Here is a 12,193-nt window from a genome sequence, read left to right as displayed (position 1 = left end):
AGGGACGCGCCAGGGACGCGCCAGGAGGAGTCCTACTGCTACTGGGAGTAGGACTCCCCCCTTTTTCCTTGTTGGACTAGGAGAGAGAAGGGAAAGAGGTGGACGAGAAGAAGGAAGGGGGGCGCCGCCCCCCTCTCCTTATCCTATTCGGACTAGGGGGGAGGGGGCGAGGCCCCTGCCCTGGACACCTCTCCTTTCTTCCATCAAGGCCCACTAAGGCCCATTAAGTCCGCGAGGGGTTCCGGTAACCTCCCGGTACTCCGGTAAAATTCCGATTTCACCCGGAACACTTCCGATATCCAAACATAGGCTTCCAATATATCAATCTTCATGTCTTGACCATTTCAAGACTCCTCGTCATGTCCGTGATCACATCCGGGACTCCGAACAACCTTCGGGACATCAAAACATATAAACTCATAATATAACTGTCATTGAAACGTTAAGCGTGCGGACCCAACGGGTTCGAGAACTATGTAGACATGACCAAGACACGTCTCCAGTCAATAACCAATAGCGAAACCTAGATGCTCATATTGGCGCCCACATATTCTACGAAGATCTTTATCGGTCAGACCGCATAACAACATACGTTGTTCCCTTTGTCATCAGTATGTTAGTTGCCCGAGATTCGATCGTCGGTATCTCAATACCTAGTTCAATCTTGTTACCGGCAAGTCTCTTTACTTGTTCTGTAATACATCATCCCGCAACTAACTCATTAGTTGCAATGCTTGCAAGGCTTAAGTGATGTGCATTATCGAGAGGGCACAGAGATACCTCTCTAACAATCAAAGTGACAAATTTTAATCTCGAAATACGCCAACCCAACAAGTACCTTTGGAGACACCTGTAGAGCACCTTTATAATCACCCAGTTACATTGTGAAATTTGCTAGCACATAAAGTGTTCCACCGATAAACGGGAGTTGCATAATCTCATAGTCATAGGAACATGTATAAGTCATGAAGAAAGCAATAGCAACATACTAAACGATCGGGTGATAAGCTAACGGAATGGGTCAAGTCAATCACATCATTCTTCTAATGATGTGATCCCGTTACTCAAATGAAAACCCATGTCAACGGCTAGGAAACTTAACCATCTTCGATCAACGAGCTAGTCAAGTAGAGGCATACTAGTGACATACTATTTGTCTATGTATTCACACATGTATTTTGTTTCCAGTCAATACAATTCTAGCATGAATAATAAACATTTCTCATGATATAAGGAAATAAATAATAACTTTATTATTGCCTCTAGGGCATATTTTCTTCAGTCTTCCACTTGCACTAGAGTCAATAATCTAGATTATACAGTAATTGTTCTAACACCTATGAAGCCTTGGTGCTGATCATGTTTTGCTCGTGGAAGAGGCTTAGTCAACGGGTCTGCAAAATTCAGATCTGTATGTATCTTGAAAATTTCTATGTCTCCCACCTGGACTAGATCCCGGATGGAATTGAAGCGTCTCTTGATGTGCTTGGTTCTCTTGTGAAATCTGGATTCCTTCGCCAAGGCAATTGCACCAGTATTGTCACAAAAGATTTTCATTGGACCCGATGCACTAGGTATGACACCTAGATCGGATATGAACTCCTTCATCCAGACTCCTTCATTTGCTGCTTCTAAAGTAGCTATGTACTCCGCTTCACATGTAGATCCCGCCACGACGCTTTGTTTAGAACTGCACCAACTGACAGCTCCACCGTTCAATGTAAACACGTATCCGGTTTGCGATTTAGAATCGTCCGGATCAATGTTAAAGCTTGCATCAACGTATCCATTTATGATGAGCTCTTTGTCACCTCCATAAACAAGAACATATCCTTAGTCCTTTTCAGGTATTTCAGGATGTTCTTGACCGCTGTCCAGTGATCAACTCCTGGATTACTTTGGTACCTCCCTGCTAGACTTATAGCAAGGCACACATCAGGTCTGGTACACAACATTGCATACATGATAGAGCCTATGGCTGAAGCATAGGGAACATTTTTCATTTTCTCTCCATCTTCTGTAGTGGTTGGGCATTGAGTCTTACTCAACTTCACACCTTGTAACACAAGCAAGAACCCTTTCTTTGTTTGATCCATTTTGATCTTCTTTAAAACTTTGTCAAGGTATGTGCTTTGTGAAAGTCCAATTAAGTGTCTTGATCTATCTCTATAGATCTTGATGCCCAATATATAAGCAGCTTCAACGAGGTCTTTCATTGAAAAACTCTTATTCAAGTACCCTTTTATGCTATCCAGAAATTCTATATCATTTCCAATCAACAATATGTCATTCACATATAATTTTAGAAATGCTACAGAGCTCCCACTCACTTTCTTGTAAATACAGGTTTCTCCAAAAGCCTATACAAAACCAAATGCTTTGATCACACTATCAAAGCGTTTATTCCAACTCCGAGAGGCTTGCACCAGTCCATAAATGGATCACTGGAGTTTGCACACTTTGTTAGCTCCCTTTGGATCGACAAAACCTTCCAGTTGCATCATATACAATTCTTCTTCCAGAAATCCATTCAAGAATGCAGTTTTGACATCTATTTGCCAAATTTCATAATCATAAAATGCGGCAATTGCTAACATGATTCGGACAGACTTAAGCATCGCTACGGGTGAGAAGGTCTCATCGTAGTCAATCCCTTGAACTTGTCAAAAACCTTTCGCAACAAGTGGAGCTTTATAGATAGTAACATTATCGTCAGCGTCAATCTTCTTCTTGAAGATTCATTTATTCTCAATTGCTTGCCGATCATCAGTCAAGTCAACCAAAGTTCACACTTTGTTCTCATACATGGATCCCATCTCAGATTTCATGGCCTCAAGCCATTTCGTGGAATCTAGGCTTATCATCGCTTCTTCATAGTTCGTAGGTTCGTCAGGGTCTACTAACATAACTTCCAGAACAGGATTACCGTATCACTTTGGTGCGGATCTTACTCTGGTTGACCTACGAGGTTCAGCAACAACTTGATCTGAAGTTTCATGATCATCATTATTAACTTCCTCACTAATTGGTGTAGGTGTCGCAGAAACCGGTTTCTGTGATGAACTACTTTCCAATAAGGGAGCAGGTACAATTACCTCATCAAGTTCTACTTTTCTCCCACTCACTTCTTTCGAGAGAAACCCCTTCTCAAGAAAAACTCCGAATTTAGCAACAAAAGTCTTGCCTTCGGATCTGTAATAGAAGGTTTACCCAACAGTCTCCTTTGGGTATCCTATGAAAACACATTTCTTCGATTTGGGTTCAAGCTTATCAGGTTGAAACTTTTTCACATAAGCATCGCAGCCCCAAACTTTCAAAAATGACAACTTTGGTTTCTTGCCAAACCATAGTTCATAAGGCGTCATCTCAACGGATTTCGATGGTGCCCTATTTAACGTGAATGCGGCCGTCTCTAAAGCATAACCCCGAAACGATAGCGGTAAATCAGTAAGAGACATCATAGATCGCACCATATCTAGTAAAGTACGATTACGACGTTCGGACACACCATTACGCTGTGGTGTTCCGGGTGGCGTGAGTTGCAGAACTATTCCGCATTGTTTCAAATGAAGACCAAACTCATAACTCAAATATTCTCCTCCACGATCAGATCGTAGAAACTTTATTTTCTTGTTACGATGATTCTCATCTTCACTCTGAAATTCTTTGAACTTTTCAAACATTTCAGACTTATGTTTCATTAAGTAGATATATCCATATCTGCTTAAATCATATGTGAAGGTGAGAAAATAACGATATCCGCCATGAGCCTCAACATTCATCGGACCACATGCCTCTGTTTGTATGATCTCCAAAAAATTTGTTGCTCTCTCCATAGTACCGGAGAACGGTGTTTTAGTCATCTTGCCCATGAGGCATGGTTCGCAAGTACCAAGTGATTCATAATCAAGTGGTTCCAAAAGTCGATCAGTATGAAGTTTCTTCATGCGCTTTACACTGATATGACCTAAACGGCAGTGCCACAAATAAGTTGCACTATCGAGATTCAACAAAAATAGAACACTCTTCAAGGGTGCGTGACCATAAAAGATATTACTCATATAAATGGAACAACCATTATTCTCTGATTTAAATGAATAACCGTCTCGCATCAAACAAGATCCAGATATAATGTTCATGCTCAACGCTGGCACCAAATAACAATTATTTAGGTCTAATACTAATCCCGAAGGTAGATGTAGAGGTAGCGTGCCGATTGCGATCACATCGACTTTGGAACCATTTCTCACGCGCATCGTCACCTCGTCCTTAGCCAATCCTCGCTTAATCCGTAGCCCCTGTTTCGAGTTGCAAATATTAGCAACAGAACCAGTATCAAATACCCAGGTGCTACTGCGAGCAATAGTAAGGTCACATCAATAACATGTATATCATATATACCTTTCTTCACCTTGCCATCCTTCTTATCCGCCAAATACTTGGGGCAGTTCCGCTTCCAGTGACCAGTCTGCTTGCTGTAGAAGCACTCAGTCTCAGGCTTAGGTCCAGACTTGGGTTTCTTCTCCTGAGCAGCAACTTGCTTGATGTTCTTCTTGAAGTTCTCCTTCTTCTTCCCTTTGCCCTTTTTCTTGAAACTGGTGGTCTTATTGACCATCAACACCTGATGCTCCTTTTTGATTTCTACCTCCGCAGCCTTTAACATTGCGAAGAGCTCGGGAATCGTCTTATCCATCCCTTGCATGTTATAGTTCATCACGAAGCTCTTCTATCTTGGTGGCAGTGATTGAAGAATTTTGTCAATAACGGTATCATCCGGAAGATTAACTCCCAGTTGAATCAAGTGATTGCAGTACCCACACATGTTGAGTATATGCTCACTGACAGAACTATTGTCCTCCATCTTGCAGCTGTAGAACTTATTGGAGACTTCATATCTCTCAATCCGGGCATTCTTCTGAAATATTAACTTCAACTCCTAGAACATCTCATATGCTCCATGACGTTCAAAATGTCGTTGAAATACCGGTTCTAAGCCGTAAAGCATGGCACACTGACCTATTGAGTAGTCATCAGCTTTGCTCTGCCTAGACATTCTTAACGTCGTCAGTTGCATCAGCAGCAGGCCTGGCACTCAGCGGTGCTTCCAGAACGTAATTCTTCTGAGCAGCAATGAGGATAATCCTCAAGTTACGGACCCAGTTCGTGTAATTGCTACCATCATCTTTCAACTTTGCTTTCTCAAGGAACGCATTAAAATTCAATGGAACAACAGCACAGTCCATCTATCTACAATCAACACAGACAAGCAAGATACTATTAGGTACTAAGTTCATGATAAATTTAAGTTCAATTGATAATATTACTTAAGAACTCCCATTTAGATAGACATCCCTCTAATCCTCTAAATGATCATGTGATGCATATCAACTAAACCATGTCCGATCATCACGTGAGATGGAGTAGTTTCAATGGTGAACATCACTATATTGATCATATCTACTATATGATTCACGCTCAACCTTTCGGTCTCCGTGTTCCGAGGCCATATCTGTTATATGCTAGGCTCGTCAAGTTTAACCTGAGTATTCCGCGTGTGCAACTGTTTTGCACCCGTTGTATTTGAACGTAGAGCCTATCACACCTGATCATCACGTGGTGTCTCAGCACGAAGAACTTTGCAACGGTGCATACTCAGGGAGAACACTTATACTTTGATAATTTAGCGAGTGATCATCTTATAATGCTACCGCCAATCAAAGCAAGATAAGATGCATAAAAGATAAACATCACATGCAATCAATATAAGTGATATGATATGGCCATCATCATCTTGTGCTTGTGATCTCCATCTTCGAAGCACCGTCATGATTACCATCATCACCGGTGTGACACCTTGATCTCCATCATAGCATCGTTGTCATGTCGTTAATCTTATGCTTTTATGACTATCGCTACCGCTTAGTGATAAAATAACACATTACAGGGCGATTGCATTGCATACAATAAAGCGGCAACCATATGGCTCCTTCCAGTTGCCGATAACTCGGTTACAAAACATGATCATCTCATACAATAAAATTTAGCACCATGTCTTGACCATATCACATCACAACATGCCCTGCAAAAATAAGTTAGACGTCCTCTACTTTGTTGTTGCAAATTTTACGTGGCTGCTAAGGGCTTAGCAAGAACCGTTCTTACCTACGCATGAAAACCACAACGATAGTTTGTCAAGTTGGTGATGTTTTAACCTTCACAAGGACCGGGCGTAGCCACACTCGGTTCAACTAAAGTTGGAGAAACTGACACCCGTCAGCCACCTATGTGCAAAGCACGTCGGTAGAACCAGTCTCGCGTAAGCGTACATGTAATGTCGGTACTGGCCGCTTCATCCAACAATACCGCCGAACCAAAATATGACATGCTGGTAAGCAGCATGACTTATATCGCCCACAACTCACTTGTGTTCTACTCGTGCATATGACATCTACGCATAAAACCAGACTCGGATGCCACTATTGGGGAATGTAGTAATTTCAAAATTTTCCTATGCACACTCAAGATCATGGTGATGCATAGCAACGAGAGAGGAGAGTGTTGTCCACGTACCCTCGTAGACCGAAAGTGGAAGCGTTAGCATAATGCGGTTGATGTAGTCGTCTTCAGATCCGACCGATCAAATACCGAACGCACGGCACCTTCGAGTTCAGCACACGTTCAACCCGATGACGTCCCTCGAACTCCGACCAGCCGAGTGTCGAGGGAGAGTTTCGTCAGCACGACGGCGTAGTAACGATGATGATGTTCTACCGACGCAGGGCTTCGCCTAAGCACCGCTACAGTATTATCGAGGTGGACTATGATGGAGGGGGGCACCGCACACGGCTAAAAGATCAAACGATCAATTGTTGTGTCTCTGGGGTGCCCCCTGCCCCCGTATATAAAGGAGCAAGGGGGGGTGCGGCCGGCCTAGAGAGGGGCGTGCCAGGAGGAGTCCTACTCCTACCGAGAGTAGGACTCTCTTCCTTTTTCCTTGTTGGACTAGGAGAGAGAAGGAGAGAGGTGGAGGAGAAGAACGAAGGGGGGCGCCGCCCCCTCTCCTTGTCCTATTCGGACTAGGGGGGAGGGGGCACGACCCTTGCCCTGGCCGCCTCTCCTCTCTTCCACCAAGGCCCACTAAGGCCCATTAAGTCCCCGGGGGGTTCCGGTAACCTCCCGGTACTCCAGTAAAATCCCGATTTCACCCGGAACACTTCCGATATCCAAATGTAGGCTTCCAATATATCAATCTTCATGTCTCGACCATTTCGAGACTCCTCGTCATGTCTGTGATCACATCTGTCAGGACCAGTTTTCCAATAAAACATTTATTCAAAAACCGACCATTATTATCAGACCAGTATAGAAGAATCCTCCTTACTGGTAGACAAATCCTTGATACAGAAATCCAGAAGTACTAAATATTATACAAGGTTGAGCTGAGGCTGCTCAACAATTTATTACAAGCACGCCGATATTATACATAAAGGTGGATATGACACAAAGGGTATGGTGGCATAACTACTGACTCGTAATAAAAGTGGTGGTGGATATGTCACAGTGAAGTGGGTGACATGACTCCAAAATCTTACAGCTCATCAAGCGCCGAAGTGAGGCTCGATGATTTTATTAGGGTAGCGGAAGCGTATATAGTACAAGTGAAGAACTCCAGGATCGCACGGGACTGACTGGGACTCCTCTAGGCGTCGGACTCGCTATCGTACTCTTCATCCATAAGATCGCCTTCGTTAACATCTAGCCAAATCAACAAGCCAGGTGAGTACTTTGAATGTACTTGCAAGACAGTTTGGACATAAGATATAACGAATGCAAACATGATGCACATGAGCAGACTGGTAATGCACACTTAGATAATAAATTTGCACTGCATGTTAAATAAAAAGGAAGTCAGGCGGTAGTCCTCCCGAAATCCCAATAAAATAGTTGAAGACCGATCGGGTGTCTGAAGCGACGCCTCGAAAGGAAAAATAACTTAACATGCCGCAGTCGGGCGTCAGGGCGACACCACATAAAGGGCTTATATTGAAACGTAAATGATAGTATGTGCCACAGTCGGACGTCTAAGCGACATCTCGAAAAGGGCTTATAATGAAAGTAAATAACAATGATGCCGCAGTCGGACGTCTGAGCGACATCACATAAAAGGCTTATATCAAAAGTAAATAGCAAGAATGCCATAGTCGGACGTCTAAGCGACATCACATAAAGGGCTTATATCAAAGTAAATAACAAGAATGCCACAGTCGGACGTCTAAGCGACATCACATAAAGGGCTTATATCAAAGTAAATAACAAGAATGCCACAGTCGGACGTCTGAGCGACATCACATAAAGAGCTTATATCTCATCATTCGAATTCAAGTAGCTCATGAAGGTAACATCATTCCACGGAATACTCGGTACATGATAATAAACTGGTTAGTCCATCCACAGGAATACATTCGGCCGAGTTTACCACTCTCAGTTTCATGCTTATTCTCCGGAGACTGTCATTGAGACTGACACTGAGACTGATACTGAGATTGACATTAATATGTTGATCAAAGTCATTGACCATGGACATGGTTACTCGAATGGTTTTGACTCTGCAGAGTTTGTACTCTTTAACCACAACCAACGGATTTCAGTAGTCACAAAGGACTAGTTCCGTTTACGTATTTTAGGAGAAACACATCTAACCAGTACACACCCATTCCACATTCCACTGCCAGGAATCACCCTAGGCAACGTTCAAGAAAAACTCTAAGACGGGGAGGCTACAACCTCGAATAGCATGGGATCAAATTTATATCGCGCGCTCTAAGGGGTGCCCCCCTCTCGGTCCCAACCGGAAACACCCATGCCGCCTAATCGGATGACGGGCTTTAATCCAGGGACATGGAACCCTCATCACGGCCACTCTATTTGGTGTGTACAAGGAAAGAGGTTTCCAACTTACTAAACTGTATTCTTTGCAGAAAACATGTGGTAGCACGGAAGGGGACGAACGGGAACAAGACTTGATCCACGTTAATACTGGAGTTAAACAGTTGATATAAAATTGGCATGCTTCAACAATACCAGCTTGCGACCTATCATGCCACCACATGATCAGGTTATCTCACCATCATATGAACACATCGAATTTCGAAGCTCACTTGCAGCTTGCTTGCATGAAATATAACATTCAAAAATGCTTATATAAACATGTCATGAGAAAACCACTTAAGCAATCATGAAAAACACTCATCATATCAAAGGTTCAAACATGCTTGCCTGGTTCGGAGTAGTCGGAGTCTAGCTCGGCGAAGTTTGCGGCTCTCTCACCTTCTTCGGTATCTATGTTATAAAAGAAATCGGATACTAACGTAAATACCGTGCGTGCATAAAAATTGTTCCAATTTTTTTAAATAAATATGATAAAAAACTAGATAGAAAAATAAAGATGACAGAAAAATAATCAACTCAAAATCATCTTCTGTTCAAAAGTTATTAAGGTTTTAGTCCAGGGACTAATCTGTGATGAAACAGAAACTTTCCAGGGGCTAGTTTAAAAAAATAGAAAACATTTCGGTTGGAAATACGCCAACCCAAAGGGAAAACGTACTTTGCCCGAAGGCGCTTTCAGAAAACGTTTCAAATAAAAGAGGAGAGGCTGACGAGGGGGTCCCGCATGTCAGGTTTAAAATCCCACAACCGGCCAAAGCAAACGATGATCGCCGACGACAATCGACGGTGATCCGGAGGAGGGCAAGGGTATGGTTGCACTCACGGGACAATTCCGCGTTGGTGGGTGGTGGATTTGGTCATCGGCGAGCACCATGCCGACGGCGGCTTCCACTCCAGCGGACGGCGGTTCGGTCGAGGATGGATCCCTCCGAAGAGAGCTGCAAACGCCAAATTGAAGCGCGGGTTAGGGGAGTGGGTGCACTAGGAGGTTCCTCCCCAAGTTTGAGCTAGAGCTATGCAAGGAATCGAGTGAATCAAGCTGGCTACCAGAGCGGGTCATGGCGGCCGGAGTTGGGGAAGAAGGCCTCCTCGAGGTCCTTCTAGCGGTTGGGTGCGACTCTGGTGAGGTGGAGGGGTGGTGCTGGGTTGAAGGCGAGCTCGGGGCCTCTATTAATAGCCGGCCCGAGGCGGTTGCCGAGAACGGGATCACTCCGGCGAGCGATTACAGCGAGGCAGTGGTCGGGCTGGAGGTTTAGGTGACTGGGCACCTTAGGATTGGTTCACTGGTTCCATTCAACAACTAAGCTTGATCAGATTTGGCCTGCTCCCGTGCCCTCGACGGAACAGAGCTCACGGGCTCGTCGGCGGCAGAGAACGCGCTCTGCGCCTCTCAGGCCACGGCGACGGTTCTGCAGCATGCACAGGGAAGAGGACGACCACGCGGAGGCTCCTGGTGGTGTGGGCTATGCTGGACGTTGCCGTACTGCAGGGCTGGCCCCTGCTGGTCGCCATGGCGGTTCTGCCACCGCGGAAGACGCCGGAGTTGACGTGACACGTCTCCACCGATGCTCGCGACCGGCCAAACAACCGTGCGGCGCATTGGATAAGAAGAAGGAGCAGTGAGAAATGATCCAAGGCAGCTACTGGCGAGATTGACGAAGAGCCCTGACGAAAACGACACTGACGACTGAACCCAACACTGAACTTCTGAAACTTGACAGGAACAGTGCCGGCCACCTGTTCGATGAAATGATTTATGCACGTGGAAAATTCTTCTAGAGCTGAAACTTGGTGAAGTGATTTCTTGATGCATCTGGAGACTGCCTGAATTATCTCAGAACTTTTGGAAAAGAAAAAGAATGAAATTCACCAGAAATAGCAAATCTGGTCCAAACTTGCAGCAGGCAAAATTTGAATAATTTGTACTATGGACTAGCAGATCTTGATGGATCTAGGCTGAGGGGACACTAAGGACTAGCCAGAGGAATTTATTTGGAACCAAAACTCAAAGGAAATCTAGTAGTTCCTTTGTAAATCACTAAGGTCCAAATAAATGGCAGAAAAAGATTTTGAGTTTAAAATAAATAGAAATAAAATCTAGGGGAAGTTGAACTTTGCTGGACTTGATGCTTGACTTGACCCAAAGTGGGGAGGTGGTTTTTTGGAAGAAAGTTTTCAACAGAGGTCATGGCAAGAGAGTAATTTTTGAATGGGGATGAATAAAATTCATAATTTATAGGAATTCTTTTTAATAAAAAGGAATTGTAAAAACCTTCCAAAATTATTTGTGTTGAGCCAACACAAGATGAAAAATCTTCAAGACCAAAAATCAAGATTGGGAAGAACTCATGAAATATTTGTCATAAAAAGATTTGGGAAGATGAGCCCCTTTTTTTTTGAAAAATTCAAGTGACCTTTAAATCAAATAAAGAAGTTGATAAAAATCAAAACCAAAATTTTGAGGTGTTACAACACCTACCCCCTTGGGAAAAATCTCGTCCCCGAGATTTCAGCTGATCCTCAAATAGGTGTGGATACTCTGCCCGAAGGAAATCCTCTCTTTTCCATGTTGCTTCATCCTCGGTGTGATTACTCCACTGGACCTTGAAAAACTTAATTGTTTTCTGACGGGTCCTTCTTCCAGACTCCTCCAATATTTTTATTGGACGTTCCGTGTAGGTGAGGTCTGGTTGAATGTCAATGTTATCATGAGATACATGCTTTTCTGGGTTGCTGGACGTCTGTGAGACATGGAGCACGCCGTGGACGTCTGACTGTTCTTCGGGTAGGTCTAGCTGGTAGGCCACTGTGCCTCTTCGTGCAATCACACAGAAGGGTCCAATAAACCATGGTGCTAGCTTTCCTTTAACTTTGAATCGTTGCAGGCCCCTCATAGGAGATACTCGTAGGTACGCATATTAACCGGGGTTCAAAGCTGACTTCATGATGTTTTTGATCGTAATAACTCTTTTGTCGGCTCTGGCTGTCTTGAGTCGATCCCTGATTAGTCTAACTTTCTCCTCAGCTTCCTTGAGCATGTCTGGGCCGAAGATACGACTGTCTCCTGTTTCTGACCAATTTAATGGGGTACGACATCTTCGCCCGTACAAGGCTTGAAAAGGTGCCATCTGTAGACTGGCTTGGTAACTGTTGTTGTACACGAACTCGGCATACGGCAAGCTTTCTTCCCAGCTGGTTCCATAGGTGAGAACACATGCTCTTAGCATGTCCTCTAGAATTTGGT

The 12,193-nt window shown here is 44.0% G+C and overlaps 1 long non-coding RNA gene across 4 annotated transcripts in view; it reads left to right on the top strand.

The window, feature by feature from the left end:
• The window catches only part of LOC119268096, a 16,430-nt gene extending 4,237 nt beyond the window's left edge, over window positions 1–12,193 (top strand). For 2 of the 4 annotated variants that reach the window (XR_005132889.1, XR_005132897.1), the window contains one exon: window positions 11,975–12,193. This is a non-coding gene — a long non-coding RNA (uncharacterized LOC119268096). Of the gene's footprint in view, window positions 1–8,978; window positions 9,122–11,974 lie in introns of those variants that run through there. The other 2 variants (XR_005132896.1, XR_005132890.1) reach the window with 2 other exon arrangements.

Source organism: Triticum dicoccoides, chromosome 3A, assembly GCF_002162155.2.
Source record: "Triticum dicoccoides isolate Atlit2015 ecotype Zavitan chromosome 3A, WEW_v2.0, whole genome shotgun sequence".
NCBI lineage: Eukaryota > Viridiplantae > Streptophyta > Magnoliopsida > Poales > Poaceae > Triticum > Triticum dicoccoides.
Note: the sequence above shows the minus strand (reverse complement) of the source record. Positions and strands in the feature narration are given on the sequence as shown.